At 41.8% G+C, this 15,385-nt stretch overlaps 1 protein-coding gene across 1 annotated transcript in view; it reads left to right on the plus strand.

Annotated features, from left to right (window-relative positions):
• The window catches only part of Tph2 (tryptophan hydroxylase 2), a 104,983-nt gene that overhangs the window by 68,047 nt on the left and 21,551 nt on the right, over nt 1–15,385 (plus strand). The gene's annotated exons all lie outside the window — the stretch shown is intronic.

The raw sequence follows: 15,385 nt of genomic DNA on the forward strand, positions 1-15,385 counted from the left end.
GGCTAGATTTGCACTATAGCTGTGGTTTACTGAATCCTGTAGAAATATTTGTCATAGTAAAAGGTGTACATTTGTGGTATAGTAGGAATTGCAGCTGGTATTATTTCTTTGACAAGTTGATATGGTTATAATCAGAGATGATTTGAGACAGCATTAAGGAACTCAGGCTCAACAGTTATTTTAAGCACAAACCCAGAAAAGATTGACTAGATGTTATGATATCAGGAAGGGTCTTCCCCAGATAAGCGATGTAAGAGGAAAGGCAGGGTTGGATGTCGTGTTTAAGATGTTAAAGAATCAAATCTAGGAAGCTTACGCACCTTACTGTTTCATTATTTCAGAGTCTAAGAGTAGAAAGATGTTTGGAAGCTCACCGACCTGCAGGGACAGAAAGCTCAAATGAGGATAGCCACCCAGGAAGGAAAGGCAGTCTTCAGTTGAGTGTGTTTGCCACAGTTATATATTGAAAGAATACTCTTTACTCCCAATAAGAAATATTTTTTTTTCAGGGCTGGGACATGGCTCAGTGGGTTAAGTGCTCGCTATCCGAGCAAGAGGACCTGAGTTCAAATCCTCAGCACGCAGCTATCAGCTAGGTGCAGTGGCATGTCCCCGTAATCCCAGCTTTGTGATGGTGGTTGTGGTGGGAGACAGACAGACATCCCTGAATCTTGCTGGCCAGAAAATCTAGCCAGTCAGTGAGGTGTGGGTTCAGTGAGGGACCTTGTCCTCAAAACTAAAGTGGAAAGCACTGGAGGAAGGTGCCTAACATTGACCTTTGACCTCCAAGCAGGCACACTTACTTACACATATGCATGCAATATGCATACACATATATACAGATAAAGAGTGGAAACACATTTTCTTATGTATGTGTGTGTGTGTGTGTGTGTGTGTGTGTGTTTGTATGTTTATATGTGTGAGTAGAGATCCAGAGGACAGCCTCAAGTCTTGTTCCTCAGGCATTGTCTATCTGACCTGAAACTCAACAAGTAGTTAGCGGGGGTTTGCCCATTTCTACCTCCCCAGTACTGGGATTACAAGCAAGTACTTTACTGCCATGCCCAGACCTTTGATTATTTATTTAAAAATTTATTTTTGTTTTTATTTATTGGTTTAATCTCTTATTTTAAATTTATTTTTATTTCTTATTCACTATCTATTTTTCTTTAAACACAGATTCTGAGAATGAACTCAGATTTTTGTGCTTCCAAGACAAGCACTCTACTGACTGAGATGTCTCCCCAGCTCGCTCCTAATTTTCTTTAAAACAAAATAAAAAAATCCCCACCAAGCTCTTTCAATCTAGCTTCTCTTTCTTTTTGTTAGCGACGTGGGAATCATGAGATAGATTTCTCTCTTCAAAGAAAAGCCAGAGTAGAAGGAGCTCCACTTTTTTGCTTTGTGATAATCTTCCCATCTCAAGACCTGGACATAGGCTTTTAATCCCAGCACTCGGGAGGCAGAGGCAGTGGCAGGTGGATCTCTGTGAGTTTGAGACCAGCCTGGTCTACAGAATGAGTTGTAGGCCAGCCAGGACTACCCTGTTTAAAAAAAAAAAAGAGAGACCCATCTATCTAATAATGTCTACAAGAGGTACATGTTCACACGTTCTGAGGATTAGGGCCTGGATAGCTTTGGGAGCATGAGTCTTCGTTTCTACTTTTGTATTTTCTACGGAAAATATAATACCTATAATTTGAAACCTTTGTTACAAGGGCAGGCAGACTTTTCTTTGTTAAGAAAATTTCTTATTTGGTTCCTAATATCCTTGGCTGTCTTAGCTCCATACATTAAAACACTTGTAATTGGTAGAGTTCATTAGGCCGCTTTTTATATTCCTTTGCCTTTTTCTCTCTTTTTCCCTCCCCCCTGTCTTTTCTCTGAACTGCACCTAGTTTGTATATGGGTTTCTTTGATAAAACATGCTAAGCAAAAGCAACTCGGGGCAGAAAGGCTTTATTTGGCTGACACTTCCTATCACAGTCCACTACTGAGGGAAGCCAGGGCAGGAACTGTAGAGAAACCCTGCTTACTGGCTGCCTTTCCATTGGCTTGTTCAGCTGGCTTATACAACCAGGACCACCTGCTCAGGAACTGCACCTTTCACCATGGGCGGGGTCCTCCCACATTGATCATTAATCAAGAAAATAGCCCTCGAACATGCCCAGGTGCCAGCGTCATGGAGGCAGGTCCTTAACTGTGGTCCCTTCTCCTCAGGTGACTCTAGTTCATGTTAACTTGATGAAAACTAACCAGGACAGTGTTGGAGACTAGGGTTCATAATCGAGGGCAGCGTCTAGAAAAGACGGTCTTTTCTAACTGTGAAGTGACTGGCGGCAGGGGAGAGAGGGTCAAGAGCCCACTGAGGAGCGCAGCCGGCTTGCAATCCTGCACTAGTTTTGAACAGTAAAAAGCAGAATGTAAGCTTACAGAGGACTTTAGTGAAAAAAAAATTTGAATCTCTGCCAATATAGTAGAGACGTGTGTGTGTGTGTGTGTGTGTGTGTGTGTATGTGTGTATGTGTCCACTTTTCTTTGTGGTAATCTTCCCATCTCAAGACCTGGACATAGGCTTTTAATCCCAGCACTTAGGAGGCAGAGGCAGGCAGATCTCTGTGAGTTTGAGACTAGCCTGGTCTACAGAATGAGTTGTAGGCCAGCCAGGACTACCCTATTTAAAAAAAGAAAAAGGCCCACACATCTAGTAACATCTGGATTATTATATTAATCCTTCCGTTTTGCTTGGTTTCCTCACTTCTCTTTTATTACTATTGCCTGACCCTCCCATCACAAATCCCTCAGACTTTCAGTTTCTCACAAGCCTTGTAGTTCCAATGCTTTCCAATTTCGGAAATTGGTTGCTTACTTTGAAGTGTGGCAAACCACAAAAGGATCTGGAAAGAATTTTCTGTGTGACGTGGTGAATGCGGAGAAGGATGCTCACACTGTGATAAAGCTGGTGACTTTTATGAAATGGATAATACAGTGGCTGTTGACACCTAGAGCTATTGCTCGTCTCTTAGTGAAAACCGGAATGAATGGGAAAAGACTGGAAAGAGGTCTTTGGGAGACAACACAGCTTTTGAGCAGATCATTTCAGAGTACACGATGGATAAGCAGTCTGCTGGATAACACGCATATTAATGACTCTCAAGCCACACACTGAGGCTGGAAGGCAAATGGACTCATTTGTAAAGACCATGAGCTTAAGAGTTCAAGTCTCACGGGCAGGGGCAGGAAGTCCTAGGGCTGGGGAGGAGTTGTGGCTGGTTACACCTGATGAGAAAGAGAGCGGTTATTAATCCACTCCACAAACTGGTTTGCATCAAGTCCCCTGAAGAAACACTAGGTGAAAATGGGAGATAAGATGTACCAAAGGAGAAAAATCCACAGAGAGGACATATGGGGAGCTACAGCCATGGCTATTTATATAGACTGTGAGGCAGGCGGTATTATCCATATACTCTAGGTAAGATTTATATTATTAATGCTGGTGTTTATATAGTGCCTGCTTTTCCTTATTTATAGTGAATTTAAGCACGTATAAAAGAAGAATTATGACTCATGAAAGGAGACACTTAATAACTTTCTGGGACGCATTGTCAACAAATCAGTCTGAAGGGAAAAACAGCATCCACTCAGGCTAATTGGCACTGCCAGACTTGGTTGAGGCTAAGGCTGCTTTTGGACATGTGAATCTGGTTTAGAGACGGTTCAGGCTGCATTGCTTGTAGACGCTGCATCCCCTTGCTCTATTTCTGCCTGGTATTTATTTGACATGTTAATAACGCTCAGTTTCGAGAATGAAGCTATCTCTGCTGTTTTCTGTGGGCAATGGTTTTTATGTCCCTGAGAACCATTTAAATGAACCTCTTTTGTATCTAAAGAAATTGATGATGATGCTTGGAAAATGTGTTTCAAATGCATTGTTATACATGTAAATAATTTGCCCTCTGGTGGATAATGAGTAAGACCATTAGTTTTGGCTGCTAGAGTCTTTTCTTACTCCGCATAACTGTCCCAGGTCTGTGCATGACAGATACGCAAAAATATTTCCAATTAGGGCTACATGGCACGTGTTATAATTTTGAGATAAAGTACTGCTCATTGCTGGTTAAGGTGGATTTAATACATTAGTGTGTACATTGGGTTTGTAAACTTAAATGCCTTCAGTGACCAGATAGGCAGCAAACATCTATGAAACAGCCTGATATAAACTAATAAGAAGCCTTAGAGTCTGTGGAGAAGTGGAGAAAATATAGTATGCCCAACTGCCTTTAGATGCAAAATTAAAACAAAACTAAATGTCCATTGGCAATGAATCACATCTATAAGCAGAAACAGAACTGTAAAATCAAAGTGGCCAGCCTTTGTTTAGGAAGTGAGATTTTATGCTAGACTGTACCACATTTAAAGAACAAGATCATGTAAGATTTATCTTTGCATTATACTATTTATCCCCAATTATACAATTCTATTTGTTAGACAACAGAATATATTTTTTTTTCTGAGAAGAGATGGCTACTACAATAAAATATCTTATTGTGTTGAAAGGCAAGTTGATTTGAATTATAGCTTAAAAGTTGTTTATATCTGTTTATTTACCCTTGTGTGTGTGTGTGTGTGTGTGTGTGTGTGTGTGTGTGTGTAAGTGCGCGTGCGTGCGTGCGTGCGTGCGTGCGTGCGTGCATGTGCATGTGTCTGTGTGTGTGTGTGTGTGCCATAGTACAAATGTGCAAGTCAGAGGGCAATTCATTGGACTTGGCTCTTTCTACCATGTGGGTTCTGGAGATGAAATTCAGCTGGGAAGTGTGTCTACCCACTGAGCCATCCCACAGGCTCTGAATTATAACCCCAAATGGTTGTAAACATGATTTTCATACATATTTCCTGAGCATGTTCCAAAATGTATTCAGTTCATTAGTATGGGAAAAGTAGGACAGCAGGATGGTTATTGAACCAAGTGCAACTTTTGAGATACTGAGACCTGATAGGCACCACAAGGTAGAACTCCACAGTTAGGTATAAAATGCTTTGTTTCTGTAGGCAATAAAGTCATAATTTCTTTGTTTGTTCAAGACAAAGTCTCATGTAGCTCAGGCTAGACTTGAATTTACTATGTAGTAAATTCTCTACCATATACAGTTCAGGATCTTCTGCCCAGGGACTGGTCCTGTCATAATTATGGCTGGTCATGAACTCTGATCTTTCTGTCTTTACCTCTGGAACTGCTGAGATTATAGGAATACACTACAATGCCCTGCTCAAAGCTACAATCTCAAGGTTCAATGTTCTTTTACTCTGCCAGGCAGAGATCATTTGCATGCATGTGGACAAATAGCATGACAAAACAAAAAACAACAAAACAAAACAAAACACAAAAAACCAACCCCCCCAAAAAAAACAATGGAAGGGAGAAGGTGTTTATTTCAGCTCACAGGTCAAGGGTGCAGTCCATCATGGCAGGAAGTCAAAGCAACAGGAAGTTGAGACAGCTGTCCCATAGCATCCACAGTGCAGAAGCAGAGTAGGCATGTATGTGTGCTAGTGCCCAGCTGTCTTTCTCTAGCTCAGGATCTTCTGCCCAGGCACCAGTCCTGCTCACAATTTAAACAGGCCTTCCCACATCAATGAATATAATCAAGATATTCCCGTATAGACTTTCTCAGAGGCTAACCTTAATCTAGATAATCTTCCCCAAGTATGCTCAGAAGTCCATTTTTCCAGTTGATTTTTAGATCTGCCAAGTTGAAACCAGTCACCTTCACAGTCTGGTAGCAGAAGAAACCAGTGACATTGAAGAAAGGTAGGCTGGTTAGGCAGTGCTCCAGTATGACTTTCCAAAGCCACGCAGTAATCTTTCAACCTCATTTGTATATCCAGGAGCCTTATTATGTAAATACTAGTACCATAGGATATCCTCTTTGTTATAAAACTTCCTGCTGTGCATCCTGAAAATGGACCCTCACAATGACATGGGCCATGCACTGGTGTTCTGTTTGGTACCACACTGTTCTGTCTGTGAGTGCAATTACTCAGCTGCACAGTCATGTGCAAACAGTCATGTACTGGTCAAGGGAACTGAAGAACCAGCCTTAGAAAATCCACCTTCCACCCAAAGTTAGAAGATGTAGGTAGGAATCTGTCAGCAAACGGTGCACCCCGCCCTATGATGCAGAAGGCTTCTTTTGTCAGCTCGTTCCTCACATTATAACTGGCATTTGCAACAGACCAAGCGGTGCATCATCTGTAGGAGAAGCAATCAATCTGAACACAGATGTTTCCTAAGCAGAATAAATTGGCCTCTGGCCTATTTGGAATTTCCCATCTATATAGGGTTTTAGGTTATCCATTCAGTTCTGCTGACCCTGAAACGTGTTTACCTTCACTTTCTGATTGAAGGGATTTTATTACTGGGTTTTGATAATGCTGATGAGAGGAGAGTGGCAGCCAAGGGCGATGAGAGGATAAACAGTCTTTTCCCAGGACGTGTTCCCAGAATGTGAGCCTCGTGCAAAACAAACATCCGTGGGCACAGTTTGGGAAACACCAAGCAAACAAAAAGCTTTGCTTTAAATGACAGGACTTTTTAGAACCTTTTTTTTTTTTTTATCATAAGGTATCATGCAAAGTGAGTCTCCACAAGTGATAAGAAGTTAATTTTTATAAGTTTGCCACATTTCCTTCATTCTGAGATGCCACTGGCTGTAGCACATACTGCTAATTTAATATCGGGTTTCATTTTGTTAGTTTAGGGGATGATTTCAACTGGCAAACTTTTTTTTTTTGACATTGAAAGATGAAGGTCCGTTTTGAAGGAGTTAAAGTTTGGGAAAACTGAACTTGAGAATGGAGAAAAGGCATTGAACAGTGGCCCCCTTTGCACACTGGTATCCCACTCTACTAATATTCTAAGAAGCACAGTCTTAGGAGATAAAAGTCTAGACTGTCTTCTGAAATGGTAGAATTCATTCTAAGTGGAGGCCTGACCATCAGCTAAGTTTTTTTTTTTTTCTAGTAAAAATCGACCTGATATTAACCACACTGAGTTCTGTTTGTACTTTCCTTATCAAACAAATACTTTATTTCTAAAGTAGTTTTGCACTAGCTGGGGCTTTGATGACTATTATCAAATTTTGTTTGAATTTCTAAGTCTAACCTGTACTTTTTTTTTTCTATTGAGAGCAGCATTGAAATGTATAATTAGCCTTAAGTTGAGAATCAAATATAGTTCACATTATAAGTGTCATTACAAGGCTAGTTTTAGTTAATGAAGTTCTTACTGATATTTGCAGTTTGTTGAGTACACCAACTTGCTCCTCCTCCTCCTCCTCCTCCTCCTCCTCCTCCTCCTCCTCCTCCTCCTCCTTCTTCTTCGGTTTTTCGAGACAGGGTTTCTCTGTGTAGCTTTGCGCCTTTCCTGGAACTCACTCTGTAGCCCAGGTGGGCCTCGAACTCACAGAGATCTGCCTGCCTCTGCCTCCCAAGTGCTGGGATTAAAGGTGTGCGCCGCCGCCGCCGCCGCCGCCGCCGCCGCCGCCGCCGCCGCCGCCGCCGCCGCCACCGCCACCCGGCCCACTTGTTTCTTGAACTGTCTTTTCTTCACACACCTGCCTGTGGGTGGAGAAACTTAGGATGCTGGAAGACGTATGTCGAGCTGGAGTTCTTCCTGAACACGGATGACATTAAAAATGACCACTTTAGTCTCTTTATAGAAAGCTCGACTAAGCCTCAGGCTTATTTATTCCGTGTAGAGTTCTGCACTGGTTCAGCTGTTTGAGTCATTTGATAACAAAGCTGACAAAGAGCTGGAAGGCTTGTGCTTTTCTGCATCCTTAATTGAGATGTTTGGGTGGACCATCAGTTTGCAAGTTATTACTAAGGAACTTAATTAAAAGTTAATAATATCTATTCCAACTCATTACGCTCACTTTTATATCTGTTGTGCATATAGAAAAGTAGAATCATCTTGTAAGCAATGCTTTAGTTCCTTAACTAACTTGTCTTCATGGTTTTTATGACTGTCTTTCTGCATCCCTCTTTCTGTCCAGATGCCCCGAGGCCGTGCTTTCTTTGGACTAATTCTCTTCTGAGAACATTTAATATTATGGCCAAGGCTGTTTTGTTCTGTCCCTTTGTGTTTTACTTATGATGTGTGTTGTTGCTATTATGGGGGGTTTGTCATTGATTCATATTATGAGAGCCCTGCATTGCCCACCTTGTTCAGGAACAAATCTATTTGTAGTGTGAAATAGTTGTATACTTTAGTAACTCAGATCTTTCCCGGTCATTTATAACTATATCCCAGGGGCCTCCAAGAGCCATCATATAAGAGCCGAGAAAAGAAAACAAACATAGACTGCCTAGTTTAGATATTTGGAAACTTATAAAAAAACAGAGTTGCCATGGCAACATCATTCTCTGAGCACTGAGAGAACACTGAATCTACCCATTCTATATTAACATCAACGTGTCTTCACACCACCCCACATTCAATGGCTGGACTTCGCGGTGCTCCATAGACTTTGATGAAGAGGATATTTGGGATGTCTGGTGGGTAGCCCGGGGAAATCTATCCTCATCTAACTTTCTTTCCCCTGGTCCTGGGGATTGAACCCAGGCCGTTGCCCTTACCATGCAAGAGCTCTATATGAGCTAAATCCCTAACTAAGGATGAAATTTCCTACCCTCCCTGCCCGACTTTCCCTTGGAAGGCTCAACATTGGAGTCTGCTCAGTCATGATAGAGATTAACAAGACAAAATCATACAGATTTATTAATATGCACAAACAGTGGGCTACACCTCTAGAAATTCAAGGTATCAATATGAAATATTGATTTCTGAGCCCTAAGTGCCCTAAGAGGCAAAGCACCATGGAGAGCAGAGGATCCAAACTTAAAGTCTTCACAGTTGGCTTGAGTGGCAGCTTCATCACTTCCTAACTTGTCCTCAGGTTAGGCGCAAATTCTCTGACCTCCTTATGCCTCCGAAGGAATATTGTTCCGTCACTTGGTGCAGGGTGAAGAACAAGTAAGATAACCTACCCTTGTCTCGGGGACCATAACATCATTGGTACCCTACTTGGGCACAGCCACACTGGCTTTCATTGCCTGACAAATCCCAACTGAGGAGCACCGTGTTGGTTAAAGAATTCTAAAGTCACTTCAAGCCCCCTCGTTCCCCAGATCGTACTGTGGTTTAAAAATCTTGACACCGAGGACTTCTTTCTTTTTCTTCTCAAAGTGTGAATGCATTCATCAAGTGCAGGAGATTTCTGTAGTCACTTTAATTTCCATGAAGATAGAGCGGAGAAAGAGGTTTCTGGTTTAACTACAATGCTGTAGGCTCTCAGGATCTTAACTTGCATTAACAGAAATATCTGCAGTGTAATTCCATTTCCAGCAAAAGGAGAAAGAAGATGGTTGGGATTTTTTTTTCTTTATCAGCTAGAATAGTGGAGGTAATATTATATTAAACTATAGGAATTTAATTACCCCATTCCACAAATGTAGTTTTCAAATAAAGGAGTCAAAAGGATTTTCAAAGCCCTTCTTCTGAACTGTGATATAAAAACTCAGAGTACATTTAGGAGATGTAAAATGTATTACCGTACATTATGAGGCACCGCAGTGAATGGTAGCACAATAAGACACTCGATGTGAGACCGAACCCACAGTGATTACAAATCTCGTTGCTTGCTTCTTAGGAATGTCACGATTCGCCGGCAGTTTGACATGCTTGTCTCTGTAAGGACTGCTATCTGTAGAATAATTCTGGTGGGTGGATGGCAACTTCAGGACAGGTCTTACCGGAGGTGGAAACACTGTCATTTGAAAGCTGAAATCCAGACTAGGTGTAAGGGAGAAATGCACTTAGGGTGGGAAGGAATAAATCACCAAGAGGCGCTCCATTATTCTTCCCAGAGTTTGCAAGTCTGTCCTTTACAATGTCCATAAAAACACCCTTTTCTCAGCGGTGAAGTGGGGGCCGGTGCTGGCTGTCTTAATGATTCCTCTACTGCAAAGTCTTCACGAAAGCCATAGTTTCTCCTTCTTATTATAGGAATGACACATGCTCATTATAAAAAATTTTAAAAAATGAACTGGGAAAGGGAAGAAAATACAGGCCATTTGTAATATCTCAGTGGCAATGACCACACTTAGCATTTTGGCATATGGCCTTCACGTTTTTTTTTTTTCCTGAGAAGTCATTTTGCCACATCGAATGAGAACTTAATGTAAGCGGCTTCTGGCTCTGGAGGAAGGAGTAACGAGGTGTTCATCCATTTATCAAATACTTGTGCTGCCCGGAGAAAGCCTGTCTCCTCTATCTACAGAAGAAAGAACTGGAAAAACCCTGGGAAGCCAGGCCTTGTAACTTTTTACCCAGCTAAGTCGCAATGTGTTTCTGTGACCATCACATGGGTCACATGATGAGTTTGTTTTCGTTTTTTTTTTTTTTTTTTTTTTTGGTCTTCAAACAAAAATGAGCAGATACATATTATTTAAAAACCTGTTTTCCATACATATTTTGCCAATCTTTCATCAGTCATGTTCCCATCAGTAAGTGATAATTTGTCCAATTCGACAGTCTTTACCTCTTCCTATTCTCTTTTTGAGTACAATCATAAACACCAGTAGATGAGAGTTCTCAAGCTTCTTCATAGCATTGGCCCCCCAAGATGCTCATACTAGTAGACCTTAAGGGAGGACCTGGGATCTCTAGAGCCAAATCAACTCTACTTTGTCTTTCCCAAGCCTGAGCATCTTCGGGACCAGCAAGTGAGGCAGTAGAGTGAAGTGGACCATTCAGAGTGTAGGCATTATGGTCCAAATCTAGGCTCTGTCAGTTGCAGGCTGGGTATCATCAAAGCAAATATTATTTATGATCCTTGCCAGAGAATGTGAAGGCAAACCTGACTCATTGGTATCCTAGTCAGTATAGGGCACTGTGATGGGCTTTGGAGTAGGAGATGTTAAACTCAACTTCTAAGACAAAAAAGAGAAGTGGGAATTTATAGCCAAGGAGCAGAAAGGTGGTGGTCACTGCATAGAACATTCCCAAGAGAATCCTGAGGAGTAAGGATGGATTCTGGCTTTTCTGATTTTATAGGACGGTTGCTGAGGTTGCCTGGGAGATGGTGGGAGAGAGGAGCCTGTTTGATTCTGGAAATGGGGGAATCTGGCTACACTGAACTAACAAGTTTCTTGCTAAAACTGGAGAATGTAGAGATGAACATGGAAGCCTACAAGTCGAGGTCTGGCTGAGAAAGACTAGCGTCTAGCCAAGGAGAGAATCTTAATACCGTCTCCTGTGTTCCAATTTCATAATCTTTAAAATGAGACTAATACTACTATCTAATGTCATAGAGATGCTGGAAAATCGATGGGCTAATGCACTGGGAAGCTGCTTGGCACTGTTGTGTTAAAATAGTGCCAGCTAGTCCATTTCACATCACTGTGCTCTTAGGCATCCAGGTGGCCGTATCAGCACTCACACACAGGGAAGGCCCCTGGAGAGTTTCCACTTTTGCTTGTGACCTTGGGGTAATCTAACTTTTAGCACCCCAGCTTTGTCTTTCAGAAATGCAGACTGTTCAGTTTATTTCATAAAAGGGTTTTAGGGTGGGTGGGCTGCTCTGCTATTTTACAATGTAAAGTGTTTTTATCTATAAATAATAGAAGGAAAGTCTCGCCGGAACGATGTCAAGCTTCTCCCTGGAGATGGAGGGGCTGCCTAGGACTTAATAGCACACCTCCCCTGAGCAAACAGAGAAAGGCAAGCCACAGGACACAGCTTGGGCAAATAAATGAGAAAATATTGTTTGTGCCAGAGAGAGTGCGTGAAATATGAATTCCTGGCGGAACTTCTCAGGCAGATCAGGAGTGATGCTGTTGCTCAACGAAACCCTCCCTTAATAACCAAACAAAGCAATAAATTTGGGGTCTCAGGTCTTGGCTGCTCCTCTACACGAGCTCCTGCTTCTGATAACCCCATCCAGGTGTTTGCTGTTTGGAGGGAAGATGACTGAATTTAATATCAAACTATATGAAGAAGCTGTTGGATGAGAGCCAAAAGAGGTTGTTGTCTGGTGCTGGACGCGCTTTGGGTTCATTTTCACACCTGCACACAGGGGCCCTATGTTGATGCCCAACCCGCAAGGTTTAAAAAATTCTTTGTAATGAACGAAGTGGGGAAGTACCTTTAAATGATTTACTTTAGAAACACTTGATGTTGAGCTGTTTATTACAGAGGCTTTTTTTTTCTTTTTGATTGCTTGCTTTTTCTTTTTCTCAAACCTAAGAAGTCATATTTTTTTTCTAAGAAAAAGTCAAGGCTATCACTGGTAAAAGGGCATTGGATTCTGATTCTTTACAAAGGTTTTCTAGTACACCCAAAGTAGCTGATTTGTAATCTCTGTGTGTGTGTGTGTGTCTGTGTGTTTGTGTAACTATATTCTTGCACGTACATACACACCTACATCTTGTTTAAATTAAAAGTTGTATTTATTCACCAGGAGGTATCACACAAATGCCTTGATTCCCAGATTTCCCACTAAGAGCAGCCCCGTGGCAATCCGATCACCTTTGTGCAGTGGGACGAATGGCCAGAGCTGAGATGCTCTTGTTCCATTAGATGGGGCCAAGTGTAACTTCACACTCACCCACCTGTTTTCCTTTCTGCACCTATTAAGGAAAAGGGAAGGCCAGTGGAGGGATAGTCATCCCAGGAAGCCATAAAACATCAGCTCTCCTAGTAGCGAGAGAGAGAGAGAGAGAGAGAGAGAGAGAGAGAGAGAGAGAGAGAGAGAGAGAGATTGGCAAAATCATTTGTCAGTAGAACAGAAATATCTCAAGTCATCGTATTTTTTATTGTCTCATGAATTCTCAATGATCTAGAATTAATCTTGTGACTGTAAAATAATGCATCTAAATCAAATGCAAACACGTATTGCTGTAGTTTAGTGCTATGTTTTACTTTATTTTATGCTTTGCAATATGACTTTTAAACTATAAAAATGGTGCATTATACTTCTGACCTAACCTCATTTGTCACGGTCTTGGCTCTCTTGAGCTATGCTCTTTGCAATTCTGTATCCCCTCAGTGAGGCCCAGGTGACTCAGTTTCTTTCATGGCTGGATTATAGTGTGTGCTTCTCACTGACTTCCAACAGGTCTGTATTGTGATACCCAGCTGATCTAGGGGTCCCATCCAAGATGGCGAGGGCACCCATTCCAGAGCAGTCTCTGGAAGGATGGCTGTGGGCAGGCTAGAAGGCCTTAATCTGTTCTGGTGCTGTGAACTCCACTGTCGAGAACCTCAATTCTAGTGTCCCACAGTGTTCAGTCACTTTGGGAATGGAAAGAAGACATCGTTGTATAATGGAAACTGTACAGAGTTAGGGGCCATGATCATCTGCTTATAACCCATCTTTATGGTCCCTTAAATTCGCAAAGCTGCTTAACCTGAGTCTCAGTAACTCTATCTGTAAAATGGGGGGTTTAGCATTGAAACATAGTAAGAGTTCAATAGGTGTTTTTTTATGTTATTCTCTCTCTCTCTCTCTCTCTCTCTCTCTCTCTCTCTCTCTCTCTCTCTCTCTCTCTCTCTCTCTCCCTCTTCCCCCCTCCCTCTCCAATGACCCTAAGATACAGAATGGTAAAATAACTTTCCCAGAATTAATATGGAGGCTGCCCTTGAACTATGGTTCTCATTTATAGTCAGTGTGCTCAGACATCCACATGACATTACGTCCATAGTGCCTTCCACTCAGGGCTGCCGCGAGCATGATGTAAAGCCTCAATCCTGTGTCTCGTGAAGTGTAGGCTCCAATAACCGGTGGCGATTATTATTAGAGATGGAAGCTCAACTGAGCTTGACTGCTGTCTAGAGTTTCAATTACTGTCGACCCATCATGGGACAGGGACTCAGATTCAGGGGGTACATCTTTTCAGCCCCCTTTACACATACAGATGGTTGGTGTCAGTTGTGAATGTGAGAGAGGATGACAGGAGTAGGCATTGGTTAGTGACTAGGAAAGAAACAGGCCCTCATGTTGAAAGCATAAAGTAAAAGGCTTTAGTGCAATGGAGGGCTGAGAACTGCTTTTTCCTGTTAAAAATGCATTCCCCCCAAGTTTCCATATATATATATATATATATATATATATATATATATATATATATATAATATTACACTATTACACACACACACACACACACACACACACACACACACACACACACAATGTTTTAGAATTCATGGTCTTGCCTGGAAAGAAATCAGTAAGTGTAAGGTTGTTAGCCCTAATGTCTGAGAAGGTGTTGCTTTTGGTAATGTAGGGATAAAAATAAAATGACCCTCTTAAGGTAGTGGCAACCCACAGCTCATTTGTAAGTCAGTAAAAACCTCATTTTTTATCTGAGCATTGGAGAGCTGACCTTTAAAATCACATCTGGGGAGAATGTGTGATTTGATGCAGAACATTTTTTGGGCATGCCTAAGGATGGATGGCCGAGGATATGCTCATCAGTTTTCTTCTCCTTCAAGGAGCGCAAAATTGCTTAGGTTACGAGTCAGTTCTTGGGTAGCTCCAAACCTGTAGCATATGCTTAAGCAGGTCTTCTGTGCAAGGAAGATTAAGCACATGTATAGATTGGATGCTGATCCATGCATCTGGTAGGAAAATGATGGAGACACATATTGTGAGTGAATGAGTGAGTGGTGTGTGTGTGTGTGTGTGTGTGTGTGTGTGTGTGTGTGTGTGTGTGTATGTATGTCTTCACTGGAAAGTTTAGTTGTTGTGAAGTGAGTTCAGTGAAGTCTTTTGGAAAAAGATGTTGGGATTGCTTTAAAATCATATCCATATTCTGTGAATTTCTGTGTTATAGAGATGTTACCATGGGGCTCATGCAGTGTATTTAGGGTCCGAGAAGCAATACCACGAATATAAAACTAGTGTTTGATTTGTGAAACTCAAAATAACCTGCAAGTCCATGGAGCATGAAGAGGAGCCTATCTGTATTCATAATATGTTTTTGAAAGAGCCATGGATGTGGTGGGAAGCAGAATTGGATGGATGGACATCTTAGAGATTCATCTCCAGAAGAAAATAGTATCTGTCTGATCTTGTGTGCTATCATCCGCTGAGTGAAGGTCTGGGTGGTGATACTGATGGAAATTCCTTGTAGTTGTTAATTTTGAATAGTCTGGGTTAGGAGGCACTTTAGTGCCTGAATCTGTCACATCATAAACTCCTCCACACTCTGACCACAGACCGTTAGCATTTTCCCTGGCTAGGCTTCAGTTGGCTCCAGCCTTCAGAAACAGCAGACTGAAAAACTTTTATTCTGACATTTTCAGATGAGGATCTAGATGTCA

This window comes from Peromyscus leucopus, chromosome 18 (genome assembly GCF_004664715.2).
Source record: "Peromyscus leucopus breed LL Stock chromosome 18, UCI_PerLeu_2.1, whole genome shotgun sequence".
Lineage (NCBI taxonomy): Eukaryota > Metazoa > Chordata > Mammalia > Rodentia > Cricetidae > Peromyscus > Peromyscus leucopus.